Here is a 20,688-nt window from a genome sequence, read left to right on the forward strand (position 1 = left end):
TATTATAGAATATTCAGAAAATAAAAAAATGGATAAATAACCAGGAAAAAAATCAACTCACCAAAGGGAAATTTGCCACTGTTAACATTTTTAGCATGTTTATTCTCATCTATAATTATATGCTTCAAATATATGTGCATATCTACATGCACAATTCAGAAAAATTTTAATTTAACATTAGAACATGTGGTAGTTAGATTCAGTTGTCAACTTGGCCAGATGAAGGTGCCTAGTTCTGTTGCTGTGGACATGAGCCAATGATATGTGAACCTCATCTACTGCTCATTACATCTGCAGTCAGCTAGGAGGCATGCCTGCTGCAGTGAATGATGTTTGATTTAACTGGCTGGTGCTTAAATGAGAGAGCACAATGTAGCACAGCCCAAGCAGCTCAGCATACCTTATCTCAGCACTCACTGCTCAGCCTAGGCCTTTGGAGATGCAGAAAGAAGTCACCCCAGGGAAAGCTGTTGGAACCCAGAGGCCTGGAGAGAAGACCAGCAGAGACCATCCTGTGCCTTCCCACATAAGAAAGAACCTCAGATGAAAGTTAGCTGTCTTTCCTCTGAATAACTAATAAAATAAATCCCCTTTTATTAAAAGCCAATCCATCTCTGGTGTGTTGCATTCCAGCAGCTAGCAAACTAGAACAAAACATAAATACTTCCTCCTATTTTTTAAAGCACTGGAAAAAAATAAAGAGGAATAATCTTCAAGATAGTGCTCTTGAATGGATGGGTTGAAGAAGGTGGAAACATTTCTGGCTACAGAATTTTTTTTTAAAGCAAATAGGCCAGTATGACTTGAAGATGGACCACTGATCAATAACCATAACTAAAAGATAAAATAAACTCAGCAGACATTCCAGGAAGAAAGGCTGACAGAATCCAATCTTTGTTTCTTAGGTATTTTTCAGTTCCCACACAAGTAAAAGTAAAATATGTATCTTTTATATTAGCCAAACTTTAAAAGAAATAGGAAATTTATTTTGATACAGATGAATAACATATTACCTTTATTTGTTTCTCATTTATTTACTTCACTAATAAAAGGATGGGGAAACCTTACTGAAATGAATTCTAAAGAATAATTTTTTCCTCAGAAATTAGCAGCATTTAAGATCAAAGTTTTTAAAAACTCCTTATCATAGGCTGTTAAAACAGTTTAATTTAAGTAGTAGTTGTCTTCTGATAAACCTTAAAGAAAAAGGACATTAATGCTACTTAAGCACTATATAAAAAGTCAAAATTCACAATGAAGAAATGTCAGGATTGAGATTATATAAACAGAGAAGAAACAGGGGTACCAAATAGATCAGTAGTGAAAAGTATCTGGAAACATAAATGCAGAAGTAAAGTGATTTTTAGCACTTATTTCTAACTAAATAACCTATTCAAAGTCAAAGCTGATCTGTACATGACATAAAAGTAACTGTGAAACACATCTCTCATAAACTATCTTGGAAATTAAAATGATGTAAGTATTCCTGAGTTAATAGAAGAAAAGAAATAAGATATTTAATATCATAGGAACAGCAAAAAGCTACTGCAAATTATTTCCTAGAATTTCTAATTTCAGTTTTATTCAATGAAATTTCCAGAATTTTAAAGCTGAAAAGGCTGATGATACATAGCTACCTAAGTGGGCTAAGATTTTGGTCCTCAGTCTGTACATCAAACAACACACTGTATTTCTTTCATATAAATACCCCCAGAAAGGAATTCAAATTTTAAATGAACTCTGTTAAAAAAAAAACCAAAGCATAGTGCCACAAATCAAAAAAAGCAATAATAATTCTACTTTTTTATCTGACATTATAAGCTCATGCCCTAGTATTCTCAAAATACTTACTTATAGTAACAAATGTCGGTCCCCACATGAGTCCACCATGGTCTGGCATTTAATGCTTCTTGAACTGAATACACGAGTGGCTGCACACCTTTGAAAGGCAGGGAGAGACATAGGAAAAGAAAAGATTATTGTTTTCAGAATTCTTGAGTTAAAAATTAATCTTACATTTGTAGAAAGAACCAACTTTCAAGAAGGCTAAAGTAGAATATATTTGAATTTTATTATATATAACAAAAGATCTGGGAAATTTCCAAAAATGTCCTAAATCAATGATACCCTTTTATTTCCAGTTTAATTAAAAGGAATTACAACTTTAAGTGAAAGCCATTAAAGTCATTTTCCTACTAAATGTTCAATATGAGATCAATTAAACAATATACATCCTTTCCAACAAGTGAAATAATTAAATAACATATAAAGAAATGGTGTACGATCACCCCACTATTCTCTATGCATTCCATGATCTCTCAGGTTAAGAGGGATGATGCCATGTGAAACCGTAATTTACAAACTCGGAGAATCGAAGTTGAGAGCATGGGTTTGCAGGTTGGCACTTCTGTAAAGCTCTTACGGCAGTCACATTTATTCTGGAGTTATAACTGTTATTTCTAAATTCTGAGATACTGAGCTATTTGTGTATAACCTGGTCATCCCTTGAAATTTAGGATATGTATGTGACACCTGAAACTCGGAGTTGGCGCTCTGAAGTATAAGAAAGTCAGCATTCCTCCATATTTCAACTGTTTAAAAAGCTAATAAAAGTGATTAGACTTACTAGACTAGTGATATGAATGAAGCTGCTCTGGACAAAATTAAAATAAATGGTAAAGGATGAAATGGTCTATATATTTTTGCTTGTTTTTTTTAACTTTTAAAATCATATAATATAACATATATACAGAGCAAAGAAAGACAAAAGCAATAGTTTTTTGGTTTTTTGGTATGCTGTATGGTGCGGTCACATTTCATTATTTTTCCATGTGAGTAACCCATTATTGTAGCACCACTTGTTGAATATTCTGTTTGTTTGCTTGTTTTTGTTTGTTTATTTTGGGGGAAGTGCATGGACCGGGAATCAAACCTTGGTCTCTTGCATGGCAGGCAAGAATTCTACCACTAAATTACCCTTGCACCTCCAAAAGTAATAGTTTTCAAAGCACTCTTCAACAAGCAGTTACAGGACAAATCCCAGACTTTGTCATGGACTACCATACCATCATCTCAGATTTTTCCTTCTAGCTGGTCCAGAACATTGGAGGCTAGCAGGAATAAATATTTTTCTTATCATCACAATCGATCTTGTTTTTCTTTCTTGTGAAAAATAACATATATACAAAAAAGCAATAAATTTCAAACACATTGCAACAATTAGGTGTAGAACAGATTTCAGAGTTTGATATGGGTTACAATTCCACAACCTTAGGTTTTTATCTCTAGGTGCTCTAAGATACTGGTGATTAAAAGAAATATCAATATAATGATTCAGCAATCACATTTGTTTGTTAAATCCTAACTTCTTTGTATAACTGCATGATGAACTTTCATCTTTCTGTCTCTATCTTTAGGGGTAGTTGGGCTACAGCCATTCTAACTCTTTCATGTTGGAAAAGGATGTCAATAATATGGGGTAGGAAATGGAACTAGCTGATGTTCTGGAGAGGCTGGCCTCTCTAGGTTTCAGAACCTATCTGATCTGAGGACCCATCTGGAGGTTGTAGGTTTCTGGAAAGTTGCTCTAGTACATAGAACCTTTGTAGAATCTATATATTGCCCTAGGTGTTCTTTAGGATTGGCTGGAACAGCTTTGGTTGGGGTTTGGCAAGTTATGATATGTAGCAATATCTAACTGTAGCTTGCATAAGAGTGACCTCCAGAGTAGTCTCTCAATTTTATTTGAACTCTCTAAGCCACTGATACTTTATTGGTCAGGATGGAATTGCTGATCCCACAGTGCCAGGGCCAGACTCATCCCTGGGAGTCACCTCACATGCTGCCAGGGAGACTTTCACCCCTGGATGTCATGTCCCATGTAGTGGGGATGGCAATGATAGCACTTGCAGAGCTGGGCTTCAGAGAGAGTGAGGCCACATCTGAGCAACAAAAGAGGTCCTCCAGAAGTAACTCTTAAACATACCTATATCTAGGTCATGCTTCTCTGTTACCTACACAAATTTCACAAGAGTAAGCCTGAAGATCAAGGGCTTGGCCTATTGATTTGGGGGTAATGTTTGATACAATATCAGGGGTTTCCCTGGTGGTAAAGTTTAATAGTTTCATATTTTTCTCCCATCCCTCAAGGACTTTGCCAATATTTTTTGATTATCTGCTTAATATATTTTAGGCTGTATCCAGGCATTACATTAAGCTACACAAGATTAAAGACCCTCATTCTTATTCTGGGCTCCCTGTATTTCAGTTGTTTAAATGAGCTATCCAGACAGGTTGACTTAGATTATGTGCTAACGAAGATTTAGGTTCCAGACAAAATAAGCCTTCCTTCCCTTGGTCTGAAAGAGCAGGTGAGGTTCTAAAATATAGACAATGTCTTCCTCACCCCTGTGTTCTGAATTGTGAACACATATTTTAAAACTTCAACTTCTGTGTGAGACCAAAGGAAGAGATGTTTATTTGGTGCAAAATTTATATTTTGAGTAGCACGTTATCTAATTTAACCTGTATGATCAGTTTACTTGCACACCATAATTACATGGAATCTTGAACAGAACATGAGATCTTGTTGGTTTGTACAGGATAGTGTGATGCCCCAATGCACCCCAGAGTAATGTGGGCAGAGAATAAAAAAGGATTTGTAAAGTTCCCTTGGGGGCTGGGAAGAAAGGAGGAAATATTCAACAACTCCTGATATTCTCACAAGCAGTGGGAACAACCAATTCAATAGGCTGAGCCCTCAATCTTGGGATTCACTCCTATGAAACTTACTCATGCAAAGGAGAAGCTAAGCCTACTTATAATTATGCCTAAGAGTCATATCCGAACAACCTCTTCTGTTGTTCAGATGTGGCCTCTCTCTAAACCAACTTGGGAGGTGAACTCACTGCCCTGCCCACTATGTGAGGCATAACTCCCAGAGGTATAAATCTCCCTGGCATCATGGGATAGGACTCCCAGGGATGAGCCAGGACCTCATCATGGGACTAAGAAAGCCTTCTTGACAAAAAGGAGAAAGAGAGAAATGAGACAAAGTAAAGTTTCAATGGCTGAGAGATTTCAAGTGGAGCTGAGAGGTTATCCTGTAGGTTATTCATATGTATTATAGAGATATCTCTTGTTAGTTTATGGTGCATTGGAGTGGCTAGAAGGAGGTACTGGAAACCGGTGAACTGTGTTCCAGTAGTCTTGATTTTTTAAAATTAATTTTTAAATTTTTAAAAAAATATAACAGCAAACACAAACATTCATAAGTTATGATCATTCCATGCTACATATATAATCAGTAATTCACAATATCATCACATAGTTGCATATTCATCATCATGATCATTTCTTAGAATATCTGCATCAATTCAGAAAAAGAAATAAAAATACAGCAGAAAAAAATTTATACATACCATACCCCCTACCCCTCCCTTTCACTGATCACTAGCATTTCAATCTAAATTCATTTTAACATTTGTTCCCCCTACTATTTATTTTTTATTCCATATGTTTTACTCATCTGTTGATAAGGTAGATAAAACGAGCATCAGACACAAGGTTTTCACAATCACACAGCCACATTGTGAAAGCTATATCATTATACAATCATCGTCAAGAAACATGGCTACTGGAACACAGCTCTACATTTTCAGACTGTTCTCTCCAGCCTCTCCATTACATCTTGACAAACAAGGTGATATCTATTTAATGTGTAAGAATAATCTGCAGGATAACCTCTCAACTCTGTTTGGAATCTCTCAGCCACTGAAACTTTATTTTGTCTCACTTCACTCTTCCCCCTATTTGTCGAGAAGGTTTTCTCAATCCTTTGATGCTGAGTCTCAGCTTATTCTAGGACTTCTGTCCCATGTTGCCAGGAAGGTCCACACCCCTGGGATTCATGTCCCACATAGACAGAAGGAGGGCAGTGAGTTTGCTTGTTGTGTTGGCTGGAGAGAAAGGCCACATCTGAGCAACAAAAGAGGTTCTCTTGGGGGTGACTCAAGGCCTAATTTTAAGTAGGCTTGACCTATACTTTGTGGGGTTAAGTTTCACTTGAATAAATCCCAAGATTGGAGGCTCAGCCTAGCCTTGATTCTTAAAGATGATTATATAACTATATAGTATCTACACTGTCACTGTGTGATTATGAAAACCTGTGTCTGATGCTCCCTTTATCCAGGCTATGAACATATGACTAAAATAATAAGGACAAAAAAATAAATAACAGGGGGGTATAAGAAGGAAAAAGAATGGGTAGCTTTAAATACTAGTGATCAATGAGAGGGAGGGGTAAGGGGTATGGGATGTATGAATTTTTTCTTTTTATTTCTTTTTCTGAAGTGATACAAATGTTCTAAAAATGATCATGGCGATGAGTATACAACTATGTGATGATATGTGAGCCAGACTGTATATTATGGATGGACTGTATGGGGCATGAAGATATCTCAATAAAAAACATTTTTTTAAATGGCATGTGTGTGTTCTTTACCCTTCTCCAAATGATACATGTTTATAGTGGGGGTTGGGTAGAGGAGAGGATTGTTAATGAAAATGGGGTTAAGTACATAGTATATATTCTTCAATATTCTTAGAAGTAAATTATCATAAGAACTTTAAAATTATCTTATCGATTCCTAAAATAACCCACTAAGACTCTACTAGAAATGAAGTAAATTGACATGCTAATTTCAGAACTGCTGACATTATTTATTGAGACATGTTATAACTTTCCTTAAATTTTTATTAAGATATAATTATTTTCTCCACCTTCGTTCAGAACTATTTTGTTAATTTTATCCCTGAGTATAAAATTATGTTTTTCTTTTCCATTTCTATGGGTTATTGCAACAAGGAAGAATTATTCATTTTTTATATTTATCTTATTTTTACCTTTCACAATATATTCACTAATCTTAACAGGGTTTTAGTAGACTCTGTGGTTTTCTAGACATATAATAATGTCATTTCTAATTAAAAATATTTGATCTTCTATTCCAGTACTTATATGAGTAAGTTCATTTTCTATTTCATTGCATTCAGAGAAAGGAAACAACCTAGAATTTACAGTTGACCAAGATGGCAGCGTAAGATGCTCAAGGGGACAGTCCCCCCAAATCACTGAATAAACAACAAAATCTGGCAGGGCCATGGTCCTCAAAACTCCAAAAAATAGTTAAAGGGTAGAAGCAACTAAGCAAGCACAGATCAAGAAAACAGAGCCTTAAAAATGGAAGAAGCTCATGGTGCCACTGCTGGCCCATGACCTCAGCCCCCCTCCTTTCCCAGCATAGTACAGAACCAGCCTGTGCTCCTATTAAGGGCCTTCCAGTCATGTTCCAGAGGGAGCAGAAAAACCACCTTATGCACATACTGGGGTGCTGGTATCACGGTGCCAATCTACCAGGTGGGAGCCTGAAAGACTGAATCAGGGAACTCGTCTTGGGATGACCTGCCCAGAACTTGCCCTGTAGGCTGAACTACCAGCACACAGCTAAAGCAGTATAAGAAACAATTAAATCAAAGCCACTTCCAAAGGATTACAGACTATAACACATAAAATAGAGATGAACGAGAGGGGTGAAAATATTATATAGGAAATAGAGAGGACATTCAGATTTCTGTGAAAAAAGGAATTTCTAAGGAAAAGAGCTAGCACCAGGCCAGGATAAGAGACAGGCTCAGAAAAGACTGAGAAGATCCTGAACTTTACATGTACCTTAGGCCAGTTTTCTTGAGAGGAGGGCTAAATGCTGAATAACACCAGCCAATGCAGAGCCAATCTGCAAACATTAAAAGCATTAAATTTGCCCACATTAAAAAAGGTGTTTTTCTGCTTTGGTTTGTTTGATTAGCTGTTAGCACTAAAGGAAATCACTGTCATATCAGTGGCTACATATAAATTTAAGGAACACAGCTCAAGGACTAAATCCCATTGTCAACATGTTAAAATATTCAAATGTATATTTTACAACAAAAGATGACAAGATAAATATGGAAATGATGGCCTAGGCAAAGGAACAAGATAAAAATCCAGAAATCATCAATAATAAAGATCAAAGTGTGGACAGAACAAAGACCTTAAGGAAAATGATCTTTGATATGCTCAAAGAGATTTAAAAAACACACAAAAAGAACTAAAGGATATCAGAAAAGTGATGACTGAATAATAAAAGTATCTCAATAAAGAGATGGAAATTTTAAAGAGAAACCAGAAACTGGAGTGAAGGGTACAATAACTGAAATGAAAAATCCCTTAGCAAAGTTTCAACAGCAGATTTGACCCAGAAGAAGAAAGACTTAGTAAACCTGAAGACAAGAAAAATCAAATGATTCAGGCTGAGGAACAGAAAGAAAAAGGAACAAAAAAAAAAAGAACAGAGTCTCAGAGACCTGGAGACACTATTAAGTGTCCCAGAAGGATAAGAAAGAAAGGGGAAGAAGGAAGATCAATTCAAAGAAATAACGGCAAAAGAAAAAAAGTCCAAAATTTAAAATGATATAAATATGCACATTCAAGAAGTTAAGCAAACCTCAACAGGTTAAATTCAAGAGAAGCACACCAAAACACATAGTACTCAAACCACTGAATGTCAAGGACAAGGAGAAAGCTCTGAAAGTACAAGAGAAAAACAATATATTATGTACAAGGAGGCCCCAACAAGATTAAATGCCAATGTCTCATCAGAAACCATGGAGGCAAGAAGGCAGCAGTACAAAATATTTAAAGTACCAAAAGAACACAATTGCCAATTAAGAATTTTATATCCAGTGAGATTTTCTTTAAAAAATGAGAGATTAAGAAACCCCCAGAAAAACAAAATCTGAGGGGATTCAGCACCATAGACCTATCCTACAAGCAATTCTAAAGGGAGTTCTTCTGACTGAAAGGACAGGTCACTAGGCAGCAAATCAAAAAGGAAATAAAGACATCAGGTAAAAGTAACCATAAATATCATTATAAATGCCAGTAGGATTATATTGTATTTTTTGCTATACAATTCTACTTCCAACTTAACAGTGTTAAAATACAATGTGTAAAAAGTAATGATAAAAACCCTAGATAAAAGAAGTGAAAGCAAACTCCAGAATAAACTAATTAAAGTAATTAAATGCCTAGATGTCAGCAAAAAATAACAAATCACACTAGGAAGATTGAAGAGATGGCCCAGTCAAGGGAACAAACCAACAATTCAAATGACATACAGGAGCTGAAACAATTAATTCAGAATGTACAAACAGACATGGAAAACCTCACCAAAAACCAAATCAATGAATTGAGGGAGGATATAAAGAAGGCAAGGAAAGAACAAAAAGAAGAAACTGAAAGTCTGAAAAAACAAATCACAGAACTTATGGGAATGAAAGACACAATAGAAGAGATGTGAAAAACAATGGAAACCTACAATGGTAGATTTCGAGAGACAGAACATAGGATTTCTGAACTGGAGGGTGGAACATCTGAAATCCGAAGAGAAACAGAAACTATAGGAAAAAAAAATGGAAAAATATGAGCAGGGACTCAGTGAATTGAAAGACAATATGAAGCGCATGAATATACGTGTTGTGGGTGTCCCAGAAGGAGAAGAGAAGGGAAAAGGAGGATAAAAACTAATGGAGGAAATTATCACTGAAAATTTCCCAACTCTTATGAAAGACTTAAAATTACAGATCCAAGAAGTGCAATGTACCCCAAAGAGAATAGATCCAAATAGACATACTCTAAGACATTTAATAATCAGAATGTTAGAGGTTAAAGAGAAAGAGAGGATCTTGAAAGCAGCAAGAGAAAAGCAATCCATCACATACAAGGAAAGCCCAATAAGACTATGTGCAGATCTCTCAGCAGAAACCACGTAGGGATAATATATTTAAATTATTAAAAGAGAAAAACTGCCAAGCAAGATTTCTATATCCAACAAAACTGTCCTTCAAAAATGAGGGGAAATTAAAACATTTCAGACAAAAAATCACAGAGAATTTGTGACCAAGAGACCAGCTCTGCAAGAAATACTAAAGGGAGCACTAGAGACAGATACGAAGACAGAAGAGAGAGGTGTGGAGAAGAGTGTAGAAAGGAAGACTATGAGTAAAGGTAAAAAGAAAGAAAATTAGATATGACATATAAAATCCAGAAGGCAAAATAGTAGAAGAAAGTACTACCCATGCAGTAATAACACTGAATGTTAATGGATTAAACTCTCCAATCAAAAGACACAGTATAGCAGAATGGATTAAAAAACAGGACCCATCTATATGCTGTCTCTACTCAAAGGACACGAGGCCAAGGACACAAATGGACATTTACACACCAATGTTTATAGCAGCATTATTAACAATTACCAAGAGATGGAAACAGCCAAAATGTCCATCAACAGACAGTTGGCTAAACAAACTGTGACATTTACATAAGATGGAATATTATGCATCTGTAAGACAGAATAAATTTATGAAGTATGTAACAACATGAATGGACCTTAAGGACGTTATGCTGAGTGTGATTAGCCAGAAACAAAAGGACAAATACTATACGGTCTCACTAATATGAACTGACATTAGTGAATAAACTTGGAATATTTCCTTGGTAACAGAGATCATCAGGAGATAGAAATAGGGTAAGATATTGGGTAATTGGAGCTGAAGGGATACAGATTGTGCAACAGGACTGAATATAAAAACTCAGAAATGGACAGCACAATAAATATTACCTAACTGTAATGTAATTATGTTAAAACACTGAATGAAGCTGCATATGAGAATGATAGAGGGAGGAGGGCTGGGGCATAAATGAAATCACAAAGAAAGATAGATGATAAAGACTGAGATGGTGTAATCTAGGAATGCCTAGAGTGTATAATGACAGTGACTAAATGGACAAATTTAAAAAATGTTTTTGCAAGAAAAGAACAAAAGAATGTCATTACTGCAGTGTGCTGAAAATAGATGGTACTTAATATTTAAAAATTTCAACTAATGTGTGAGACTAAAGCAAAAAATGTTTATTTGGTACAAATCTATACTTTGACTAGTGCATCTCCTAATATAACTTATGTAGATAGTTAATTGAACACTTTAACTACATGGAACTTTGTATAGGACATGAGATTTTGTTGGTTTGTCCAGGTGATGCCCTGATGAATCCCAGAGTGATTTGATCAGTGTGTGGAAAAGTATTTGCAAAGTCCCCTTTGACGGGGGAAAACTCAACTTCCCCAAGTTGAATTCTTGATATTCTCACAAGCAGTGTGGACAACAAAAGCTATAGGCTGAGCCCCCAGTCTTGGGGGTTGTTCATATGAAACTTAACCCCACAGGGGATAGGTCAAGCCTACTTAAAATTAGGCCTAAGAGTCACCCCCAAGAGAGCCTCTTTTGTTGCTCAGATGTGGACTCTCTCTCCAGCCAACACAGCAAGCAGACTCACCACCCTCCCCCTGTCTATGTGGGACATGACTACCAGGGGTGTGGATCTTCTTGGCAGCATGGGACAGAAATCCCAGAATGAGCTGAGATTCAGCATCAAGGGATTGAGAAAAATTCTAGAATGAGCTGAGACACAGCATCAAGGGATTAAGAAAACCTTCTCAACCAAAAGGGGGAAGAGTGAAATGAGACAAAGTATCAATGACTGAGAGATTCCAAACAGAGTCAAGAGGTCATCGTGGAGGTTATTCTTATGCATTAAGTAGATATTACCTTGTTATCCAAGATTTAATGGAGAGGATGGAGGGAACTGCCTGAAAATGTAGAGCTGTGTTCCAGTAGCCATGTTTCTGGATGATTATTGTATAATGATATAGCTTTCACAATGTGACTGTGTGATTGTGAAAACCTTACGTCTGATGCCCCTTTTATCTACCTTGTCAACAGATGAGTAGAACATATGGAATAAAAATAAATAATAGGGGGAACAAATGTTAAAATCGATTTAGTTTGAAATGCTAGTGATCAATGAAAGGGATCAGTAAGAGGTATGGCCTGTAAAATTTTTTTTTGTTTGTTATATATTTTTTGTTGTCTTTTTATTTCTCTTTCTGAATTGACGCTAATGTTCTGGGAAATGATCATGATGATGAATATGCAACTATATGATGATATTGTGAATTGCTGAGTGCATGTGTTGAGAATGTTTGTGTTTCTTGTAATTTTTTTAATTAATAAAAAAAGAATTGAAAGAAAAAAGTAATGATAAAATGATGGTGTAGGATATTCCATGTACAAAGATATTATATGTAACAAATACAAAAATATGGGACACAAAAGGTAGGAGAACAAAGTATAAGTATGCTATTAAGATACCTTGACATCAAAACAACAAATTATTATAGATTTAAGATTTTAAATTTTAAATCCATGGTGTATTAGCTCGGGCTCTCTAGAGAAACAGAACCAGCAGTAGATATCTGTAGATATAAAATGTATAAAAGTGTCTCATAGAACCATGGGAATGTATAGTCCAAGTTCTGTAGGGCTGGCTGCAAGCTGATAACTCCAATGAAGGTACTCAATGAGCTCTCAAGAGAAGCTGGTTGGGCAACTGTGGGAATGTAAGGGTCCAAGGTCTCTAGGACAGGCTGCAAGCTAGTAACTCAGACGAAGTTCCTCAATGAACTCTCAGGAGAGGCTAGGAAGACAACTGTGGGAAAGGAAGAGTTCAAAATCCATAGGGCAGGCTATGAAGCTGGCAACTCCGATGAAGGGCCTGGACGAACTCTACAGGAGAGGGTCACGAGCTGAAGGAGGAAAAGTGACTGTCTCTTCTAAAGCCCCTTAAAAGCCTTCCAGTAATTCAATTAAGCATCACTCATTGCAGAAGACACTCTCCTTAGCTAATTACAAATGCAATCATCTGTGGATACAGCCGAGATATTAATGATTTAAGTCCTTGAAATATCTTTATAGCAACAGACAGGCCAGCACTTGCCTTACCAGATGACCGGGCACCACCACCTGGTCAAGTTGACACACATGAACCTAACCATGACACATAGTAATCACAAAGAAAATAAATGAAAATTATATTCAGAAAGAAATGAGAAGGAACTCAAGATGGTATAAAAGAGAAAAACAAATAAATATGGAAGCAGGCACAAACAGAAGAACTGAGAGTCAAGAAAGTTAAGACTTAAAAAGACAGAAGAGCAAAATGGCAGAAGACAGTCAAGCGTTATCAGGAGATATTTTAAATGCAAATGGATTAAATTCCAATCAAAAGCAGAGAATGGAAGAACAGATTAAAAAGCATAACCCAACCATGTGCTATTTACAATAAAGCCACAGAAAATTCAAAAATATAAGTAAGTTGAAAGTGAAAGGATGGAAAAAATATATACCACGTAAGTAGTTAGAAAAGCAGAGCAGGGGTGGCTATACTAATAAAAGATAAAAAAGATTTCAACTCAAAAAACTGTTACAAAGATAAACAAGGTATCAATATATTGTTAAAGGAGTCAATTCAACAAAGAAGACATAACAATTATAAAAGTACATGCACCTAACAGCAGAGCCATAAAATATATGAAGCAAATATTGACAGAACTGAAGGGAAAAACAGATGGTTCTATATCTATCAATACTGCTTAATATGGATAGAATATCGGGAGAGAAGGTCAGTAAGGAAATAGAAGACTTGAATGATACTCTAAAACAGTCATATAACAACATATATAGATACTCCAAAACAGGAATATAATAACATTTGGCTTTATTGATTCTTCTGATCTTTAAAAAATTATTTCCTTCATTTATCTGCACTCTAATCTTCATTACTTCCTTCTTTCTAATTGCCTTGGGTTTTGTTCTTTTTCTAGGTCCTCCATTTTGAGGTTAGGTATCTGGTTTGAAATCTTTGTTTTTTGGAGTATATGCATTTATACTGATAACATTCTTTCTCAGCAATGCCTTTGCTGCATCCCACAACTTTTGGCACGTTCTTGTTGCATTTTCATTTGCCTCAATGTATTTCCCAATTTCCCTTGCTTTGACCCATGGTTGTTTAAGAGTATGTTGCTAATTTATGTATATTTGTGGATTTTCCATTTTCCCTTGTTATTGATTTTGGCTTCATTCCATTATGGTCAGAGAAGATACATTACTTGGTTTCAATATTTTTTTAATTTATTGAGATATGTTTTATGACTTTACTTTTGGTGTATCCTGGAGAATGATCCATGTGAATTCTGTTGCTATCTGCTGAAGTATTCTATATATGTTGTTATATGCCAGTGTAGAGTATCATTCAAGTCTTCTATTTCCTTACTGATCTTCTCTCTATTCTCCACTAAAACAAACAGAGGCTTTGAAGAAATGGCTGATTATCTAGGGCTGCAGCAAGGAAAGTGTAAAATGAGCCTTTACAATCCTGCTGTACCAAAAAACAATGCTGTCCTTAAAGAATAATGGGAATGTGTCAAAAGGACATACAAGCCATCTTGCAAGGGATCCCAGTGGGCAAAGGTTAGGGAATATGAACACTAAAATAAAAAATGATAGTAACAAATTATGACCCATTAAGTAAAACAGAAAATTAGGTACTTCTACTGAAATAAATAAATAGAAAGTCTGATGAGGAACAAGATATTTGTATATCTCAAAGTGCCTACACATAACATACTTACTAGTTACAAAGACAAAAAGTGTAACAATATGTGGAAAAGACTGGAAGACACCAATTTAATCAAGTGATCAATGATTATCATCAGTAATGGGGCAAAATAAAATCCTGTGTCACCAGGACACAATATCACTTTTGCATTATGCCTGCCAAAGATGCATAACTTTAATCATGAGAAACGTGAGACAACTCCAAATTGAAGACCACTAAGAAAACAAAAGAATGTTCATTTTCATAAGTGACACAATCATAAATGTTGAAGACTGCAAAACTGTTCCTGATTAAAATAATTTAGATACTTGACAACTAAATGTAACATGAGGTTTTGCTATAAAAATATACTCTTGAGGAAACAGGTGAAATTTGAATGGGATTCTGTGCTGTTCTGAAACACATATGTACCCCCAGAAAAGCCATGTTCTTTTAATCTAACCTTGGGGGTGCAGGCATGTTGTGGGTGGGACCCTTTGATTAGATTAATTTCATGAAGATGTGACCCTTGCCATTCAAGGTGGGTCTTAATTAGTTGACTGGAGTCCTTGAAAGAGCTCATGGAGAGAGAGAGCGAGAGAGCAAGAGAGGGTAAGAGAGGGAGAGCACAAAAGAGAGGACTAGAGCTCAAAGCCAGCTCAGAGAGCAGAGCAATGAAATGAAGTGACAGGCATTTGGAGATGTCTGGAGACAGACAAAAGATCAGAGAGGAAGCCACTGGAACCAGGAACTGAAAGCAAACAGGAGCAAAGGGTGAACAGACAGCACCACGTGTCTTTCCATGTGACAAGGAAACACCAGACATGGTTGGCCTTTCTTGAGTGAAGGTATCCTCTTGCTGATACCTTAACTGGAACATTTTCACAGCCTTAGAACTGCAAATTTGCAACCTAATAAATCTCCTCTCTAAAAGTCAATCCATTTCTGGTATTTTGGCAGCTTTAGCAAACCAAAACAGAATTTTAGGATTAGATGGGATTCTTGTATAAATGATAATTCCTGACTTGGGTATTTGTACTGTTGGTATATAGGAGATTGACATTGCTTACAAAATATATATACAAAAGTATTCCAGGGTGATGGGGATCATTTCAGGAATACATTCTTAAGTGGTTAATTGGTTGTGGGGCACTGTTTTATATTACTTGCAAGTCTTCAGTAACATTGAATTATTTTTTAATTTTTAATTTCCTGCCATCTGGAAATCAGAAAAAGGTTTCTATTAACTCATGAGAGAACAGGAAAAGGAAAATAGAAATTGAGGAATTTCTGGAATAAAAAAAAAGGAAACACTAGACATCGGAATGTATGAGAAATATTTAATACAGTGGCCAGGTAGCCATAGTGTCAAACACCATTATTAATAAAAATTAAGAATTAAAAAAAAATTCAACTTTCCAACTCAAAAAGCTAGAAAAAGAAAAATGAATAAAATCAAAAGAAAACATGAGGTAAGAAATAAAGATAGAAGCAATTAATGAGACAAAGAACAGAAAAATCTGAGCTAAATTTAAAAACCAAAACAGGGGAGAGAAGACAAATAAATGGAAATGTTTATGGAATAGAAGGCTTTAGTTGGCAGTACTTCCCAAATTGCTGAATACAGATTCAACATAATCCCACCTGGCCTAAATACAAACCACACAGGGAAACTCAAGGGATAGAGAGTAGATGAAACAACTCTGAAAAAAAAAGAACAAATTTGGAGGACACACCCTTTCTGTGTTCAAAACTTACTACAAAGCTGTAAATAATCAAACAATGTATAGGCATAAGGATATATATATATATATGAGAGTCTAAAAACAAATCCTCATATTTATGGTCAACTTGATTTTCTACATTGTCAAGACAATTCAACTGGAAAAGAACAGGCTTTTTAAGAAATGGTGCTGGGACAACTGGATGTCCACATGCAAAAGAATGAGGCTGGACCCCTTCTTCATAGAATATAAAAAATTAACTCAAAGTAGATCAAAGGCCTAAATATAAGACTTAAAACTATAAAACTCTTAGAAGAAAATAGAAGAATAGATGTTTGTGAGATTGGGTTAGGCAATGTCTTCTTCAACAGTACAACAAAAATACAAGCAAAAAAGATAGGTATTTCAGCCTTCATCAAAATTAAAAATGTTTGTGCTTCAAAAGACACCATTCAAAAGGTAACCTACAGAATGGGAAAAAATTCTGCAAATTATATATCTGATAAGGAATTTTTATCTAGACCATAAAAAGAACTTCTTCAACAATATTTAAAAAGACAAAAAACCCTATTAAAAATGGGCAAAGAACCTGAATAGATTTTTCTCCAAAGATATACAAATGACCAATAAACACATAAAAAGATGCTCAACATCTGTATAAACAGTGCAACTTTTCTGTAAGTTTTAAATTATTTTTAAATAAAATATTTAGAAAAAGTCAATGACCATAAATTGAACTGTACTGACATATAATTTGTTCAGGTTCATTTTAGGTTCCCAATGGGATCTTCTTCATAGCTCACCCATCATCTCACTGATTTCACAAATATTTACCAAACATCTACTAAATGTCAAGGAACAATACAATGGTGAACAAAAGAGAGCATCACTGGCCTCATGGAAGTTTCAAATCAGTGGTGGGTGTAGGTTTGGCAGGAAAGACATGAATAGGCCTTACACAGAAATGATAAACAACTGTAAGGAGTTCCACAATGGAAAAAATAAAATAAAAGGAGCATTAGTCAGCATCTAGGAAGTTTGGGGAAACTTCCTAGTAAGAGATAGCTTAGTATAAGTCTGTGGTATGGAATTAACTAACAGGGAACACTATAGACTAGACTCCAAGTTTCTCATCTGTTGCCACAAATTCAATTCGTGTAAAAAGGTTGTTAAAAATCCTCATTTTGGTGGGAGACTGAAGAGGGTTTTGTTGGGGATTGGGGTGCACGACTGCCATCTAGTGGTAATTTGAGCAAATCCCTTTCAAGTAACAACGTGGGGGGGGGCAATGGATTGCAACAAATTTAGAAGTATTATATAATGACAAAAATTTTCAAATTCAGCATTCCAAAGGTAGCATTCTCTTTGCAATTAAAAACATAATATAAATATAGTAAACTGTTTAAGATCATTTGATTGTGAGAAAACTAAACATTTAACAGTTACCTAAAAAATACCTATGAAAAGCACAGCTTGAAAAAAACAGAAATTATCATTCTACCCATGCCCTTGGGTTTGTCGATGAACAAAACTTCTACCAGGTACATTCACTAAAAGCTAAGACTTAAAACACTACCCAAAGAAGCATGCCCTATTAAAAACATAGGCAATAAATTACTCTCTTAATATTTATTAATATTAATATTTATTTGATGTATTTATTTGTGTATGACAGTTAAATAAATTCTTCCAGATGAAGTTTCCACTGCAAATGTATCTTCTTTAGATATTAGCATCATCCCTGAAATGAATTCAAATTGAACTTGATGACAATATTAACTAGTTAAAATTTCATTAAAATGTTGAATTCTAGTTTACTAAAATATTGGTCTCTTCTTTCTTCTGTTGATATTAAGAAACATAAGGTTTGTTTTATGTTACATTAACCTTAACATACCAATGATAGACTTAGATTGAAAAAAAAAACTCAGACAAATTCCTGTCAGAATCTGGGAGGAATTTCAAAGTAAATGAAGTAGAACTGAAAAAAATCTAATGCAGACTATGCCTCATGATACAAGGTCTTCCTGAAAAAAAATACAAGATGAAGTTTCATAATCTTTCCTACACCACCGAGATACACAAAGCATATTCCAACCAAAAGACTAAATGAGTAAAAATGGAACCATCTTTCTCTTTTGTACGGATACTGATAAGTGAGGTAGCCAGATCACTGGCTACCACATTCTTCATTCTTCTACCATTCTTCATTCTTCTCGCATTCTTCACTTTCTACCATTCATTGAGCAACTTTATGAGAAACATCGCTTCCACTAATTCAAAAAACTAAGCTAGGTGTGATTAAATCAAAACATTTTAATGACAAAAAAGATGCTCAGAGATCTTGTCTGGCTCCAGAATCCATACTAGTCAATTATCCAGTGTTTTCAAACACTGATCCATGGAATGATTATAAAATGAGTTTTAAAAACCATATGAAAGTGAAGCAGAGGGGAGGCCAGTAAGTGAAGCACCTTTGATTTAATGCTGTATGCTTTAAGTTTTATATATTTTTAAATATATTGTGTGTTTCTATATTTTGGATTCCGCAAAAACAACAAAAGTATAACACTATTCCCTGAAGTCCCTTCAATAATGACAAATAAAGGAAACAATAAAGAAGCACAAAAATAGAAAGTATTACAAAAACAAAGCAACAGATATGTATCTACTATGAAAATAATTTTAAGTAGGGTAAAGAACCATTATCAAAAGACAAAAGGGTAAGGTGGGCCACAGTGGCCCAGTAGTAAGAGTTCTCACCTGCCATGCTGGAGACCTGGGTTCAATTTCCAGTGCCTGCCCATCAAAAAACAAAACAGAACCTCTATTTACAATAAACAGTAGGTAATGACATACCAGGAAAATTCAAACTAAAAGAACAGAGGTTCACATTATTAATATAAAAACAGAATTCAGCTCTTAAGAGCTAGTCTGATATACCAAAGAGAAAAAAACAGAATTCAGAGCAAAAGATTCTGCATGGGATAAATGTAATTATTTTATATTCTTAAAAGGTACAAACAAAAGGAAAATGGAAAAGTGACAAACTGTGTGCTAAATAACACTGCAAATGGGAAAATAGGTTTTTAAATGATGATCTGTCAGAAACACAAAACTAAAAAACTGTTTAATTACTTTTTTTTTCATAGTGAAAACGTTAGCTTTATTAAAGAGTTGCTGAATGGAAAAACTGATTTTCACAGGCCCAAATTTTTAAGTCAGGCCTTAATACCTTATTTTCAACAGTCCTAACAGCCTTATTGATTTAAGGTCTCAAAAGATTTGTTCAAAACTCAGACTTTTTTCTCTCCACGGAAATCTTTAGTAAAAGGCAAAAGATTTATATGATCTGAAAAGAAACCAAAGTTAAATTACTTTTTAAGTCTTGAACAGATATATATAGAAGGCAAAAAAATAAGTATACAAAAATCTGAACAATCCAATTCATATACTAATTTAACAAATGCATATTAATTATGTTGCCTTAAGAGAATATATATTTCCCAAGTATCTAAAGCAAAACTGACCAGCTATTAAGCCCTAAGAATATTATTCTAAATGAGCATAAATATCACATCTGTGAAAAAAATGGAAAAAATACCTGAAATCAATGAGAAAACTTTTAACTAAAATAATTCAACAATTAAAGATATAACAAACACTTTGCAAAATAATGTTTTGGTCAAAAAGGATACCAACATTACATATACTTAAAGACACAATCTAGATATAGCAAGTAGATCTCAATATCAAAATTTAGGGGGACACAGCATTAAATTTCAATCAAGAGGTAATTCAAAACTTAAATGCTTTGATCAAAAAACAAAAATAAATGAACTAGAAGTCAGAAGGGGGGGAGGGATCAACCTGCAGGGAGGTAAAGGGAGAAATTAATATAAAAATAGCAATTACTCAACAAATCTTTAAAAAGGAAATCATCATGAATAATACCGAAAGTGAGGTTTTATTTTTAATTAAATAAAACAAGTATCAAAAAAGGAACATATATTGCAGATATCATAATCTCTGTTAATGAATATGAAAGTCTAAATGTCACCTGTATTTTTTTAATATAAATATCAAGATGGTTTCAATAAGACGTAGAAAGCTAGACACACTGAGTCACAGTGAACCTTCAAAAAGTTTTTCAAGGAACTTCCCCTGCTCTTCTCTCCAAAAAGGGCACCAGAATCAGACAGTTATAGAGGTGCATTCTTTCCAGACTTCATAAAACATAAATGCTACTAAAACTGCTCAAAACACAGGCAGGGTGGGGGGGTGGGGCATTGGGGAATGAGGGGGGATGAAAACCTTCAAGTCTTCAAAGTTACCTGCTTCTTAAACTGGAGAAAGACAGCACTCCAAAAA

At 34.9% G+C, this 20,688-nt stretch overlaps 1 non-coding gene across 1 annotated transcript; it reads right to left on the reverse strand.

Annotated features, from left to right (window-relative positions):
• Positions 1 to 19,573: 19,573 nt before the first annotated feature.
• Positions 19,574 to 19,689, reverse strand: LOC143689346 (U5 spliceosomal RNA). Its single transcript, XR_013178783.1, has one exon. It is a non-coding gene; the product is annotated as a U5 spliceosomal RNA (small nuclear RNA).
• Positions 19,690 to 20,688: the final 999 nt, after the last annotated feature.

This window comes from Tamandua tetradactyla, chromosome 6 (genome assembly GCF_023851605.1).
Source record: "Tamandua tetradactyla isolate mTamTet1 chromosome 6, mTamTet1.pri, whole genome shotgun sequence".
NCBI classification, from domain to species: domain Eukaryota; kingdom Metazoa; phylum Chordata; class Mammalia; order Pilosa; family Myrmecophagidae; genus Tamandua; species Tamandua tetradactyla.